This window comes from Ambystoma mexicanum, chromosome 11 (assembly GCF_040938575.1).
Source record: "Ambystoma mexicanum isolate Mex_15411 chromosome 11, UKY_AmexF1_1, whole genome shotgun sequence".
Classification (NCBI taxonomy): Eukaryota; Metazoa; Chordata; class Amphibia; order Caudata; family Ambystomatidae; genus Ambystoma; species Ambystoma mexicanum.
The window spans coordinates 142,796,247-142,812,955 of NC_090934.1; positions in this window are offsets into that span (position 1 = coordinate 142,796,247).

Below are 16,709 nucleotides of genomic sequence, written 5' to 3' on the forward strand. Positions count from 1 at the left end.
AAGTGGTCATTGCCTCAGCACGAACCATGAAGTACCAATGCCTTTCCTTGCTCGAGGCGTCACCTGAAACACCAGCTTCTTCATCACTGCTCCTGTAAGTCGTTTGACCCAATCATAGGTTCCCCCAAACAACCTATGAAACTCAGCATAGAATGTACTCACATGTGCATCCAGGTACCAGCACACCGCTGGCAAACTGCGACCGCTGACTGAACCTTGGGCCTGCCTGATCCGCACAACACAAGTAGATGACTCTAGACCTTAGCCACTTTCCGTTCGACCCTGACTTTATGCCACCTTGCCACTGTGTCGAGCCAATACCACGATCAGTGCAGGGAAGCCTGATTTGATGCCGTTAGACCACCAAGACATTTGAAAAGCTACTTTTAACTGATATATGCCCCCCTAGTCCATACTGGGCCTTCGAGACTGGTTAGGTCACTTTTAACCTTTTTTTGTTAACAAGTACATATCCTTTCTCAAGAACTTTGTTGATTTTGCTTTCCTTTCACACCTGATTCATTGCCCAGAATGGTGCTTCTATTATTGTTGTTTATTCTGTGTTCTTTAATCAGGTGTAGGTTTTGTGTATTGTTTTTCTAGGTAGTTACTTTTGTACATGGTGTGTCTAGTTAAAAGTATATGTTATTATAGTATATTATTATAGAACCTTGATCGGACATTCCTTTATTTTGGACTGTTATACTTCGCTGTTAGTGTTGATACCGAACCACATTCACATTCCTCTTAAGAGTATAGCCTTCCCTCGGCCCGAATTACCACAGAAGGTGACGGGCATATATCTTGACTGTGCCTTCTTTCCTGATATGATTGCCTTGGCTCTTGGTTTGTAGAAGTGTGACGACTCAGTGGGTGCGTACCCTCTACTCATCCTTGTACACCTATAGAGAAGAAAGCAATTCATCACATATTTGTTGACTTTTTCCACCATAGATATTTGGAAAACATTACATTTATTAAAGAAATATTTATAATGGACCTGCATCCGGGGTCAATGTTCTGTAATGTCAGATGGTGGCATACTGGAGGTAGGTAAATGAAATATTGGTGTCATGGCACATGCAGTTATGCCATCATCAGGGCCAATTGGCTGATACTTTAACATTTTTGGAGACCAGAACCACAAATGGATGTGCTCTACCCATTCTTACCAGTGCAATGGGTCTTCAATTGTTAAATATCTTTGATGGATTATTGGTTTTGTTTGACAATGGCATTTCTAAAGGAATCCCAACTTTTAATCATGAAAGTTCCACTCGTGGCTTAGAATCAAACAATCTCTACATGAGCATTTCTGTTTGGAGTATGTCTATGCAGCCAGTGGTCTGAAATCTAATTGCAGGCTTTTTATTTTTATTGACATCCCCACACACAAGGTGTGTGTTTGTTTGCATCACGTGTAGATGCCAAATGCGTGTTCATTTGTAGAGTACACATTTCCCCCAGCGCTCTAGGTAGACAAGAGATTTATATTGTTGCACAATTCAGTGGTACTTATTTTATCAGCCTCTGAAGGATGATAGACTGAGTCCACAACATACTGGAACTTTAACCTGCAGCCATTATGTCAAACATAGTGACACATAGAAGAAGTATTAGTCCACTGAGCTACAGACCTCTATAGGCATGCTTCCTTGGCACATGGAAGCGGGAAATGCTTTTAGTGAATCACTGCTTATGGCTGCTTAAGGGTGCACTGTCAACATCACACACAATGACACCTAGGCCCATACCCAACAACCTCTGTGTGTCCGAAGTCGAACAACTTTATCTTATTGACATTAAACTCAGTGTGTCCGGAGTCAAACAACTGTATCCTATTGACAAAGAATCATGATATGCAGCTCAGCATGTAACCCTGTGCTGCACTATCACATTTGTTACCAATCCTGCATATCTAAACTCATGTATGGGCTAATGTAACCTCGCCGCCTATCTATGTAATGTAACTGAGCCATTTTCTTGTAACTGCGTCTTGATGCCTCTGGGCTGTTTGCAAGCTGAATATATATGCAAATAAATACATATATAAGGGATAAAGTGCCTCTCACTGTATGCCATAAGGATATTTCAAGTCACTGAGGAGTTCTGTGACCAAATAGAGGGACAAGGCCAAAGGCTGAGGTTCTTCACAAAGTCATGGCACTCCAAGGTGACTTGCAATATTCTTATAACCTACAGTAAAAGGTACTTTATCCCTTGAATATGGACAGTGGCTGTGCAATTGTTTCCTTATAACACATGGTCATACACTGTCATCTCATTTAATATGGACACTCTTGATTAATGTATTGTAAAATGAGCGAATTTCCAGTTGTTGATACATATAGTCCATGTAGGAACTGGATTTAAAAAATGAAATAAAAATAAAATAATATATATATATATATATTCACTACAAAAAAAACTTTGTTAAAGGGACATTATGGTTAAGTTGCCCTATTAAAAACCTATGCCATTCTGTACAAACACTTTGTAAAAAGGAAGTTATGATTACAAGTAAAATCTAAAAACCCCTGAAATTCGGGAGTTATGGTAGGCTAATCACCCATTTTTCCCATCAGCACTCTCCACTGCTACCACTAGCACCCCGAACATAAAAGATGCCACCGCTCATGTCATTGATGCCATCACTGATACCATCACATCTTTAGCCCCTTTCTTTTATGTCAGCTAAGCAACCATAACTCGCGCCACCACCGTGCACTGCTAAGACTAACACCCAGGAGATCAAAGATGACATGACAAATGTCATTGATGACATCACTGATGACATCACATGTGAAAATAATGCCAAATAAAAATGCCTACCTGCAAGGGGTTGTGAGTATTATGTTGGTAGCAAGATGTGAGGGCTGTTTATGTAATGCTAAACATGCAATAACTAGCTAACAATGCAAGACTTAATATACACTTGTGGTAGTAGAAACAATACATATGAAGACCCACAATGCATACAAATTAGACGCACGCACAGGGAAACTAAAAGAAGGAAGAAAGAAACAGCATCTTCAGAAAATGTTAATGCCATTAAAGTTTATCTCCCTGTATGCAAATGAAGTCTGTGTTGGATGCCTCCTATTGCCCCATGCATGTGTACCATGATCTGAGAACAAACCCTAAGGCATGTACTTTAAGAACATATGAGAAGGTTAACGTTTGTATGTACAGCACCTTTTCAATTTTGATATTGTGATTGTTATTGAAGAAAACCACCTGGCCTAGATTTTTCATTGACACGATATAAGTAAGTCAGACATTTGATGTCATCAGTGATGTCATCAATGACATTTGTCATGTCATCTTTGATATCCTGGCTGTTAGTCTTAGCAGTGCACGGTGGTGGCGTGAGTTATGGTTGCTTAGCTAACATAAAAGAAAGGGGCTAAAGAAGTGATGGCGTCAGTGATGGCATCAATGACATGAGTGGTGCCATCTTTTATGTTCGGGGTGGTAGTGGTAGCAGTAGAGAGTGCTGATGGGAAAAATGGGTGATTAGCCTATCATAACTCCCGAATTTCAGGGGTTTTTAGATTTTACTTGTAATCATAACGTCCTTTTTAAAAAGTTTGTGTACAGAATGGCATAGGTTTTTAATAGGGCAACTCAACCATAACGTCCCTTTAACAAAGTTTTTTTTTGTAGTGAATTTTGGACGTTTTTAGTAGGGCAACGTAACCATAATGTCCCTTTGAGGAACATTTTTTGAATTATTTGCATACGTTGGCAGTACTGTAAGTGAATCATAACATAAGTTGACCAAACTTTTTGTTGATTATTTTGAAGGATTCAAATAGTAACACATAAGCATACTGTAAAGCAACATTTGACCGCACTGCCCATCTTTCTTCAAATTGCACAGTAGCATATGCTGTAGCACAGCATGGCCACATGGTACAAAACTCAGACACACTTCACAATAATATGGGTGAGTCGTTGATAGTGCGGAAGGACATTGTATATGGTTGTACGAACTTGTAACTGAAAAAATTCCCGTTCACAACTCAGCAGGGCAGGATTGCAGCACAATAGAAGCAAGAGTGCATACCGAGGTCTTTGAAGCAGTAAACCCCATTGCACCCTAAATAAATGGGGGCTGAATGCCATTACAAATACAGATTTTACGGCACTAACCCATTGCACCAAAAGAAAGGATTTTTTATCTTCAACCGGAACGCCTCCGACGTTCCCGTTTGAATAAAAGAAATACTTTTCCAAGAGGGCCACCATGGAAAGTGAAGGCGGCCGTTGCATAGTCTTTTGCCGCTTTCCATTACAGCTGCCAGAAAGTAAAAAAGGAAAACTTGTGACCGTAGTGGGCAAAGAAGAATTGTATTTGTTCTAAAATGTGTGGTTATCAGCAAAACAGAAAGACAGTGCCTGGTGCACATGACGACTGCAATGCTATGTTTTGTCCCAACCAGTAAATGGCAGTATTTACCTCCCAGACATTGTGGCCAGTAAGCATACCTACAGCGTACCCTTCAGAGACAAAAGGTGTACCGTTGATTTCTTATGTACATGACGACACTTGTGAAGTATGAAAACACTACCACATGTAAAACACAAAGGTGTTTGTTTGTGCGCAATGACCTTTCCATAAATGTGTGGAAAATACAGGGAATATGTTTGGCAAAAATGTGCGTACAGAAGGTAAAGAAGTTTGCACCACAATAGAAGGAAGAGTGCATACCGAGGTCTTTGAATCAGTAAACCCCATTGCACCCTAAAAGATTGGGGGCTGAATGCCATTAGCTATACAGATTTTACGGCACTAACCCATTGCACCAAAAGAAAGGATTTTTTATCTTCAACCGTAACACCTCCGGCGTTCCCGTTTGAAGAAAACAAATCCTTTTCCAAGATGGCCACCATGGAAAGGGAAGACGGCCGTTGCATAGAAAGTCTTTTTCCGCTTTCCATTACAGCTGCCAGAAAGTAAAAAAGGAAAATGTGTGACCGTAGTGGGCAAAGAAGATTTGTATTCCTTCTAAAATGTGTGGTTATCAGCAACACCTTTAACAGAAAGCCAGTGCCTGGTGGACATAGCGACTGCAATGCAATGTTTTGTCCCAACCAGTAAATGGCAGTATTTACCGCCCCAACATTGTGGTCAGTAAGCATACCTAAAGTGTACCCTTCAGAGACGAAAGGCGTACCGTTGTTTTCTTATGTACATGACACTTGTGAAGTGTGAAAACACTACCACATGTAAAACACAAAGGTGTTTTTTCATGTGCAAGGACCTTTCCATAAATGTGTGGAAAATACAGGGAATATGTTTGGCAAAAATGTGCATACAGAAGACAAAGAATTAGTCTTCTAATGTGTGGACAAAATCACAACAATCCCTGTGAAGTGAAGTGCACTAATGGCAGAAATATTGCAAGCAACACCATTATCACCGACCTGTGCACACATTTTTGTGTAAGTGCCACAAGGAGAAATGGGTGAATAAATGTGTAGTGAGAAGGTTTAAGGAAGCATAGCTTTTGAAACGTTTTTGCACAGCAAATACTTTCACTGCACCTGATCTCATTTTTCCACTTTTAGAAAGATAGCAAATATGACAACATAGTGTCTTCATGCAGAACTGCTCCTGGTAATTGGGGTATCTGGGTAACAGAAAGTACCCTAACGGCACGAAAGCATAATATATGGCATTGAGCCTTACGTTGTCAAAGCAAGTGGTATGCAATTGCGTTCTTGATAATGTACCTTGGCAGCGTAAACAAATGATTCCATAAAGTTTTACGTACCGTGATACGGCACCTATTAAAGAACATACTACAACCTGCAACGTAGCATGGCACATTGTGAAGGAAAACATGAAATGGGTAAAAAAAAAAACTAACATGCAAAAAGTGGTAAGTTACTTTTATTTCACAATGCACAGCGCTAAATCATCGCCCTTTTCTTAGTTGCCGAAGAAATTGGAAGTTTGTGTGTCTGCTGCACAATGAAAAGGTTCATTTTGACAGTCACATTGGTGTCTTCCCACACAATCACCATGCGTTGGCACCACAGTTTTTATCACACACACAATATGCGACACAGTATTCGGTTTCCTCTCACATTCATTGACAAGACCGCGGCAATCGCTGTGATGTAGTACATCAGAAAGTAAGGTATGTTACTTATCATTTTAGTGGCAATGGTGACGTTTTTGTTTAACCACACTGAAATTATTAGTCGTTGACACAGTAGGCATATTCCTGTCACAGTGATTTACAAGGCGACGTGAATGGCTGCGAACTATGACACCAGAAAGGCTGGTATGTTGCTTCTTACTGCTACAACTGCGTACGGACATAGAGGTCCGATGCGGTCATCCCATTCAATGATGACGCACATACAACCGGTGACGAGTAGCTGCACTTGACGATTAAAAAACCATCACTCGGACGCTGCAATCCATGACATTTGCAATACGGAAGGAAGTAACTGAGAGGAAAATGACAAAAAAGATCTATCAATACGAAGCCTTTGCGGAAATGTAAGGTGTAACACATAACATTTCTATAAACAAATAATGTTATATGGGGAAATGTACTAACTCCCTACAAACGGTGTCAATGTACAATCTGCATAAAAGGTAAAAACATAGAGCAATGCCACATAAATTTCGTAGGTAATAGTGGAAATTGTAGTGCCATCGTACAGACAGCGGTAATGTGCAATCTGAAATTTCAACGGCACACAAACTTCCAAATGCATTACTAGTAATATTTTTGGGCAGACTAAGTAAATAATGGCAGTTTGGTGTATAGGCCTGAAAAATAAGCTTACATGATATGCACCGCCTTGATTTCAGCCTCCACAGTCACACAGTAGTTGTTTGCAAGAAGACGTCCTCGGGAACTGATATTTCACGTGCTTCACAAACCTTTTTGAAGCATAACTTATCAAAGGGAATGTTTCACAAACTGTGACTCCCTACATTCTTTCTGTCTCCGTTCCCTGTACGTCAAGGTCGAAAAAAAATTGACCCTTATGAGGTCTGGTACATGTGCGACCACACTGAGCGCCTACTGGGAAAATGAAATAAAATGAACTGACCTTCACTCCGAACGCAAATACATTCTCATTTTGCAACAACATACCAGCAGTCAATCATGATAACCATTACTCCCAGAGGCGTTGCTAGCAGGGGCTAAGGGGGCTATAGCCCCAGGTCTTTTGGTTGTAGCCCTGGATAGAAGCTCAGGGACTACAACCAAAAGGATATAGCTAGCCCCGAGTCCCGCCAGTCCTGACATTAGCTTAGCCCCTGATCCTTTCCAGACCTAGCAACAACCCTGGTTACTCCCGACCACGTGCAGACGCGCTGTGTATACGAAACCGTGCAGGTGGCTGCCTCAGATTCCAAAATATAGGACGCCAGTGTAACCGCAGTACATTTGGTGGTGGCTTCTTACATAGACGCAGTAAGGACTTGTCATACATTGCCTACCAAGTTTCACTGCACGGCACAATAGTGGTAACAAGAACAAAGCACTGTTTCACTTTCTACTGCCACATATAAGTAACACTTACCTTTCCACACAGTGTTCCATAAGGGTTTGTTTGCGGGGATTTCGGCATACAACACAAAAACTAAATGACCATGGCAGCCATATCAAAAGAACGCTACGCACTTGATGCTGTGGCAGAACCAATCGGTGAAAGCGCAACATCTTGCCATACATTATGCCATCGATTAGCCAATAGAAATATGCTCCACTGAGCGAACAGGGAAGTGGGACCGCGGAGTGGACATAGATATCACTAATTCTTAGAGTGCTACTTTTTGATCGTTTTAAAGGAAACTACAGTAGGATTTCTCACAAAATTTACAAAAGCACACCTTGGGGAACAAACCCCTGCCGCAAAAATGATGACAATCTGTCCAGTGGTTTGGCCTGTAGCCGTGCGCAAAGTTTTTCCCCCATTCAGTCCATGGGAAAAAAAGATGTTTTGGGCCCCGCCCTATAACTTTGGCCCCCCCTGGACGAATCCTTACTTTGGAGAAAAAAAATCAGAGTGGCCCATATACTTTTATTGCAAACTTTGGTGAGGATTCGTCCAGAGGGAGCCGTATGTATATGTGTGTGTGTGTGTGTGTGTGTGTGTATATATATATATATATATATATATATATATATAGCTCCTAAAATTCTAAAATTGTTGAACATTCGTTTAAGCAGTTTATTAAAATGAAACTAAAAACGTTTTTGTTTTGTGCTTTAAAATAAGCTATAACATGCTGATTATAGCTCTCATGTGTTAAACGCCAGCAGTGCACACAATGAACATGCTACCATAAAGGTTTCATTATCACCATGGCTGCCAAGTGTCAAAGAAAGTGATTTTACAGGAAAGGTATTGGTCCCGGGAGGATAGCACAATGGCAACGTGCTTGCCTTGGAAAAAAGAGGACACGACGCAACACAGGTTCATTCACGGATCCGCACTTACAAACCTCTGGGTATTAAGCGCGTTATAAATACGCAACTAAGACATATTCCTGTAATAGCGCCTCGATGCCCCTAGCTGTCTGAGTGCTTAAAAAATGCAAATAAATATATATATATAGCTGGTCATGACTTTAATTAAGTGCTGCAGTGACAGCTGGAATTCTGATCTATGCTGGCTCCAGCAGCTGGCACTGCAATGTCACACCTGAAGCATAAAAACTGATTACAGAGCAGGAATGAGGTCCGTTTCTTAATATAGCTCAGTATTGATGTCACAACCAGCCTGGAATAAGCACATTATTGACAGGCTTGTATACCGGTATTGTAGGCTGCCATGTGTAAACCAAAGCCTACTCGCAACAACAACACTCTTCAGGGTTGTAGCTAGAGAAATGCGACAGCGGTGACAACGTACACTGCATATTATCATGACTTAAGTCAGTAAATATTTTAAGGAAACAATGATTCTATGGCAAGACAGGAGGCTCATATTATGCATTACAATCTTTACTGAGATCCACAGCAGCAAAGAAAGAAAACTTTGCAAACGAAATTTTCAACAACAAATATTATAACAATGCAATGGGAACATCCCAGTTCAACATGGAGGGCAGGTCATGCCCTGTAGGTAGCCAATAGGGAGCGAGTCCATCCCATATAGGTCCATTCCTTTAACAACTCCCCCTCTTTCTTTGCTGCTGACCCACAGCTAAGTCACACCTACAGTTTTCCTTAGCTACATTGTGGCATTTTCTGTAGGAATTGCTTGTATTGCTTAGTTATTGCTTAGTTACGCTTTATTCACTAGGTTTGCCTTAGTACGGCATTTTGGTTTGAAGCGTGTGCTTTCTTTTGACTTTCCTTCATGTTATATTTTTCTTGACACACGAGCGTGGCGTTTTGTTTTGGAGCCCGCTCCGCGGCTAGGGCGCGTAGGCCGGAAGGTCGAGCGTTCCCTCCCAGACGCTGTGTCGGTCCTTTGGGACACATTGTTTCGAACGCTCTCCGCGTTCCAAGGCAGGCGCGCCTCTGTTCAGGGCCGCGCCGCCAGCTGTGTTGTTTTCAAACGCGGCGGCCTAAGTCAGTCAGCGTGTATTACTGACAGGCTGCGCGCGCGTTCATCCTGGGTTTTCACACACGCTGTGGTGTGCCGACGGTCGGCAGTTCGAGCCTGCTGTCGTCCTAAGGTTTTCTGGTGATAAAGAATTTTAATTTGGAATTTTATGTATGTAAATGTGTTGCCTTTATTATTTTTTTCCCTCACGCTGCTCGCGTGCTTTACTGCTAGTTAGCAGTTCCTGCCTGTGTGAGGCATAAGGGGCCCTCTCCCCTGATATTATACCGGAAGGTATTGTGGGTTAAGCCTGCTCGGCTTCATTGGTTGTCAGCCTGCCCGGCTGTCGTTCAGATATATTATATATTCATATATATATATTCCGAGTGGAATACTGCCTAGTGCTGTCATGGATAAGGGGGTGCTCCCCTCCTCTGCTGATGCCAGCACTCAAGTACGTACTGCCAAGAAAAGTGACAGGGCTGGAGAGATTATGGGGGATCAATCCTGTCATGCCCAGCCTTCGGTGGCCCAGGCTATCCAGTCCTCTTTGGACACAGCTTTATCGGGTTTAAATAACACCTTGGCGTCAGCCTTCGACAGACTAATATCCCGCATTGCGGATTTCCATCCCTCTCAAGAGGTTTCCCCTTCTGTTGTACCCTTGGCCCCTAAAAAGTGTACGTCCAAAACTAAACATATCCAGGGACAATTCAGTCCCCCCTTGGCCATTTCTCCCATATCTTCCCCTAACAGAGCTGCGAAGAGAGGGCGGGAAGAGTCTCATCAACCTTTCACTTCCACACCCGGCCCTGCGCATGCACGTTTTGCAGAGGAGTACCCTATTGCGGTGTCATCCTCGGAGAGCTCTGTTGATTCGGATTCGCCTCCTAAGAGGCGGAAAAAGAAGGTGACTTCTGCGCGCCCTCAGGAATCACCCCTGCTTGATAGTAGCGGTGTGCCTTTCTTTGACCCTGCCCTGATTCAACACCCCAGGTCGGCCGAGTGGCAGCCCTCGGAAGAGGTTTCCTCTTTCCTCGAGTTCTGGATAAGGCGCCCTATGCCCAAAGAGGATCGTAATAGGTTACGGTCAGAGTGCCCCAGACCTATGCTTCCAGACAAGGTGGCTTTGGCGCCAGAAATTGACCAGTCTATGGCGGCTTTTCTGTCCCAGAAAGGGAAGGACCCCAAGAAGGGGGTCGATAAAGCGTGGCGTAGTTGCCAAGACAGATTGTTGGACATCCTGGGTCCAGTCACGCAAATTTTTGAATTGGCAGAAGAGGCGGCGACCTCTAATACCCCAGTTGATGTTGAAGCATTAAGGGGTTGGATCCAACGCACGGTGTGCCTGCTCGGCAACGCCAATGCCTCCATATGTAAGGAGAGGAGAAAGTCTCTGTTGATGAGGTTGGATCCCAAGTTAGCAGACATGGCCGAGAGAGAAGGGGGCCCTTCGGCTCAGGGTAATTTATTTGGTGACTCTTTCCTGAAAGATTTGTCTGCTTATGTTCACACCTTTACTGCGTTGGACAAAGCGCAGGTTAATATTAAAAAGGTTTTTGCCCCAAAGGTTTTTAGCAAGGCTGGACGAGGTAGGGCCCGCTCCTCCGGCCGTTTTGCCCAGGGCTCCTCCCGTCCCCGCCAGTTCGCGCCCCGTGGCGCACCCCATTCCTCCTCTGCTCGGGGAGCGCATACCCACTTCTACCCTCAACAATACTCGTATGGCAGAGGACGTGCCGGCAGAGGAGCCGGAAGAGCAAGAGGGCATACAGGTACTTTCTCAGGTGCTAAATGTTTTTTCCCTCAAAAGTCTTGGGGGCAGACTGTCCAGGTTCCTCCAGCAGTGGGAAGCCCTCACTTCAGATCTTTGGGTGTTACAAACGGTTCAGGGTTATCGAATAGAATTCTATGCCCCTCCTTGTCAGTTGTCCTTTCCCCCTCCTCTAGTGTTCGACGATGTCAAACAATCCCTCATAGATTTGGAAGTGAGGGATCTCATCTCCAAGGGGGCGGTGGTCCCGGCTTCTTACAAGGCCTCTCAGTTTCTAAGTTCCATTTTTCTGGTTCCGAAACCAGACCAGGGGTTTCGCCCAGTTATCAACCTGAAAGCCCTCAACTCTTTTGTGGTGTATCACCACTTCAAAATGGAGGGAATTCATTTGCTCAGGGACACTCTTCTCCCTGCAGATTGGATGGTCAAGTTGGACCTCAAAGACGCTTACCTGGTTGTTCCCGTGTTTCCCCCGCATCAGGAGTTTCTCCAGTTTCAGTGGGGGGGGCGGGTATGGCAGTTTGCATCCCTTCCGTTTGGCCTGTCCTCAGCCCCATGGTGCTTCACCAAGCTAATGAAGCCGGTGATGGCCCTTCTCAGATCCAGGGGGATTCGGATCATAATTTATCTGGACGACATGTTGCTCCTAGCCCAGGATTATCAAACTCTGTGTTCTCAACTGCACTTCACGGTGACCCTCTTGCAGAATTTAGGTTTTGTGATAAATGTAAAAAAATCCATATTGAAGCCTACGCAATGCATCCAATTTCTGGGCTTCAATATAGATTCAAAGCTTTGCATCCTTCTTCTCCCAGACACCAGATTGTCCAAAATAAAGAAGGAAATTCGGCTGCTCCTCAAGCGAGGGAGGTTCTCCCTCAGGCAGTTAGCCAGAGTGGTGGGAATGCTGTCAGCGTCCATTCAGGCTATCTTCCCTGCTCCCTTACACTACAGGGCTCTACAACGCTTAAAAACCAGGCATTTGAGCAAATGTCTCTCTTACTCTCAAATGGTGGTATTGACGCCGGAAGCCAGGTTGGAACTCCTGTGGTGGCTCAGGCACATGGAGGCCTGGAATGGCAAGGCAATTTTTGGCCCATCTCCGGATGTCGTTCTGGAGTCAGATGCGAGCAGATCAGGCTGGGGAGCCAGATTAGGTCAGGTTTCCACAGGTGGGAAATGGTCGGAGTCAGAGAAACACCTACATATCAACTGCCTAGAGTTGTTAGCGGGGTCCTTTGCGGTTCGGAGTCTCCTCAAGGATCGGGGGAATTGTTGTGTTCTCCTCCGCATGGACAACATCTCTGCGGTGAGGTACATCAATCATCTGGGGGGTACCAGGTCCAAAGTCTTGGCGGATTTGGCAAGAGAGTTTTGGCATTTTTGCCTCGACAGGGATATTACATTGAAGGCGGAATACCTCCCGGGAGTGAACAACGAAGTGGCAGACTGGAACTCCAGGCACCTGCAAGACAGGAGCGATTGGATGTTGAGCAGGTCTCTTTTCTCCCGCTTAGTGTCCCTTTGGGGTCCCCTGACCATAGACTTGTTTGCCTCGAGACTGAATTGTCAAGTTCCCGCGTTTTACAGCTGGAGACCAGATCCGTTGGCTCTGGGCACCGACGCTTTCCTCCAGGATTGGTCGGGTCAACTGGGGTATGCCTTTCCTCCCTTTGCCATGATAGCGCGGGTTCTGGTCCAAGCACGCACACAAGAGGCGTCTCTGGTTCTAGTAACCCCCTTTTGGCCCTCTCAGGTTTGGTTTCCGGCTCTGCTCGAGTTAGCGGTAGATATTCCCCGTCTCCTCCCTTTCGATCCCCTATTGCTGGTGGATCCGGAGGGTCACCCTCACGAGTTGGTCCTGCGGGGACACCTTGCCCTTATGGCTTGGAAGATTTCAGCTCTTCCTGGTGCTTCAGAGGACTTTCGCAGGACTCTATGGCGGTCATCAAGGACTCCTGGGCACCCTCTACTAAGGTGGGGTATTCCTCAGCATGGAACAAGTGGGTTAGCTGGTGTGTGGCTAGGCACCTCAATCCCGTTTCAGCCCCTCCTGTAGAGGTAGTACATTTTTTAGTCGAGTTGTATAAGGAAGGAAAAGCCTACAGGACCGTTAATGGGTTTCGTTCAGCTATTTCGGCAGGACACCTTTTGGTGAAAGGGGAACCGATGGGTAGACATTTCCTGGTGCGAAGAGCCCTCAAATCTATCCGTATTAAGGTTCCACCGCAACCGAAATATTCGGTTCTTTGGGATGTTAATCTGGTTCTGCAGCTCTTTAAGTCCTGGCCTCCAAATGAAGATTTGTCCCTGCGGCAGTTATTTGCCAAACTTGCTATGTTGCTTTGTCTAGTCTCTATTAAAAGAGTCTCTGATATCAGAGCTTTGGATGTGGATAATAAGATGTTCACCCCTCAGGGGGTTACTTTCTTTGTCTCACGAAGAACTAAATGCATGACTTCCTCGATTTCCTATCCTGCTTTTCCTGAAGATTGTAAATTATGTGTGGTTAATTGTCTGAAATGTTTTGAGCTAAAAACTGAAGGTTTTAGACCTCCCAATACCTCTCAGCTGCTGATTTCCTTCCGAAAACCCCATAAGCCGGTCTCCCCTTCTACCATAGCCAGATGGATCAAATGGGTCATGCGAGAGGCAGGGGTGGACACTTCCTCCTTTGGTCCCCACTCAGTCCGTGGCGCTATGGCCTCTAAAGCAGCCTTTCTGGGGGGTAGCTTGGAACAGATTTTGAAAGCAGCTGACTGGTCAAGGGAATCAACTTTTAAGACATTTTACCATAAACGTATTGCTCATGTGGCGGTGAATGTAATGCAAGGGCTTTGAACTTGCATAATATGAGCCTCCTGTCTTGCCATAGAATACCTAATCCCCCACACTAGCGTGAGATGGGGGTTTAGATTCTATAAAAGACAAGGAGGCGAGTATTATCCCACCCACCCACCCTTACTGGTGTTGGTTGTTGTTTCAGCTTTCGATTGATGGCTTCGGCGCAGGAAAAGGAATGAGTCTCCGTTCCAACTTGATTGCGGTTCTGCCCAGAATCTCCAGAGGAGTTTGGTCTTCGTTGTACGTGGAGAAGCAGTTCGGTGATCGTATGCAGAGGATCAGCTTCAGAAAGAGGGGGAGTTGTTAAAGGAATGGACCTATATGGGATGGACTCGCTCCCTATTGGCTACCTACAGGGCATGACCTGCCCTCCATGTTGAACTGGGATGTTCCCATTGCATTGTTATAATATTTGTTGTTGAAAATTTCGTTTACAAAGTTTTCTTTCTTTGCTGCTGTGGATCTCAGTAAAGATTGTAATGCATAATACTCGCCTCCTTGTCTTTTATAGAATCTAAACCCCCATCTCACGCTAGTGTGGGGGATTAGGTATTGTGCTGCATCCCTGGTGCTTAGAGACCGCGCAAAAACAAATGATCAGTTGGCACTCAATTGAGCGGAGCCATAAGTAGATCTAGCTTTCTCATCACCGCCTACTGACTTTAAATCTGAGCTGAACTGCCCAACCGCTCAGCCCCATAAAAGCCGAGAAAGAGCGCCAAAGTCCCAACGCCATTAATAATGCACTCTTTTCTCTGTTTACCTTCAGGCAACAAGTAATTATTTTAAAATATTAATTTAGCTGTGTCATGTACAGTTTGTGGCCCGGCCCTGATATCTTAGGTGGGGGGGGGGAAGCAAGCTGCTTGGAGCCTGCATCGAGAGGGAGTTGCGCCGATGGCCCGGCCGACCGCATCCGGCCACGATGCAGCCAGCGCTCGCCGTGTTTCATCTTTATTAAGAGGCCCTGCACATTCAGTGGGAAATGAAAACACGATGGGCTTTTATCTGTGCGGAGCTCCATTCATTAAAGCAGCTGAAAGGCCTGGCAATCACTGAGTGTGTGCAACAAAGCAAGTGAGAGTCAAGGCGGCCTATCCAACAGGGATTTAATTTAACAGCAGAGACCGACAACTAGAGGCTAGTTAGCCAAAGCTCGCAAACTCACTGTCTCTCTCTCTCGCTGTTTCTATTAGACCTTGGATAAAAAGCAACCTGGGACACGCAACATATATCCACAATTGAGCTTTCTGTTTAATTACAGAGTCTGACATCATAACCAGACAATGGGTTTGTGAGCCCTGGAGCCATATTTCTGTTGTGGGTTTTTACAGGAGCTCCCAAATGTGTATGTAAAGGGGCCGCCTTTGTTTGAATTAAATTGGTATTCTAGACGCACTAAAGCTTCTCTGGTTTTCCCGCGCTGCGCGTAGCTGCGCGTCATAGTGTAGCGCCACCACTATCAGCGGTTTCACATTATGATGCGTGAGAGGCGTCAAAAGTTGACGGAAACGGGAGCCCTTCCCTTCCCGCCCTCTCTTGCAACGGAATGCTTCGTCGTCATGCGGGCCCCGGGTGACCCAGAGTACAAGGGCATGGAAAATTCAGATAATCCGGCATTTTAATTGGTGCTATGCCTTCTGGTTGCTTTATAATTGTGGTGGGGAAGGCCTCTGCGGGACGCCGCCAATTCCTCCGGCACCTGAGCTCTTGGAGGCGGAGGACGTGATTGCGAGATGGATATCGTTCAGGGGGGCTGCCGGAGACGCGCTCTGCATTTTAGATTAGTTTTAAGGCGAAAGTTCTGCGATTGGACCTCGGGTTATTCGCGCGCCTGCTATTGAAAGCACCGCACAACAGGGGGCTTTCGAGGGAGCGCTGGTCGCACACTGACATGACGTGTCCATTTGATATCACCAGTCAGTTGCCTGATGATATCGAGTATAAAGGGAGGCCCTCAGTGCTGTCTTGTATGTGCATCCTTCAATCAAAAACAGAACAGAGCACTAGGATTTGAATTGTTTTGTACCGCACCACATTAAAATAAAGCTTTTTTTTCAAAGAGCAAAGGCGGAAACGGGTCAGTGGGGCCAGACCGGAGAGCACAGTAATGGGGATGTAGAGGGAGTTGAGTTTGGGAGCGTAAACCAGCAATGTACAAAGCATTACTGGCTAGCAAAAGAACAGAGAGATCAGAAATCACAGAAGTTGATTTTTGTGAATCCAGTACAAAATGAACTGAGGATGTAAGGTGCCTGCTTTTTGCTAAGCCTTGTATTGGGCCCCCTTGCCTTGGAGGGGGCAGTGGATGAGGCGGCATTTCAAAGGGGTTGCAATGCTCAATTAGTAACCAACAGAGAACCTAAAGTTAGGTTGTGATGGGGCCTTCACTTGGATGTACACACTATTGCAATAGTCCAAGGACCAGGGTTCAAGCTAGGTTTACTGGGGCATAGTTGAAAGGCAGTCTTTTGCCCGTGACCTATTGATCGCGATCAAAAAATGCTGCATACCAAAGGCCTCAGATGGTCGAGGCGGACCCCTGCTCCACACTGAAGACTAG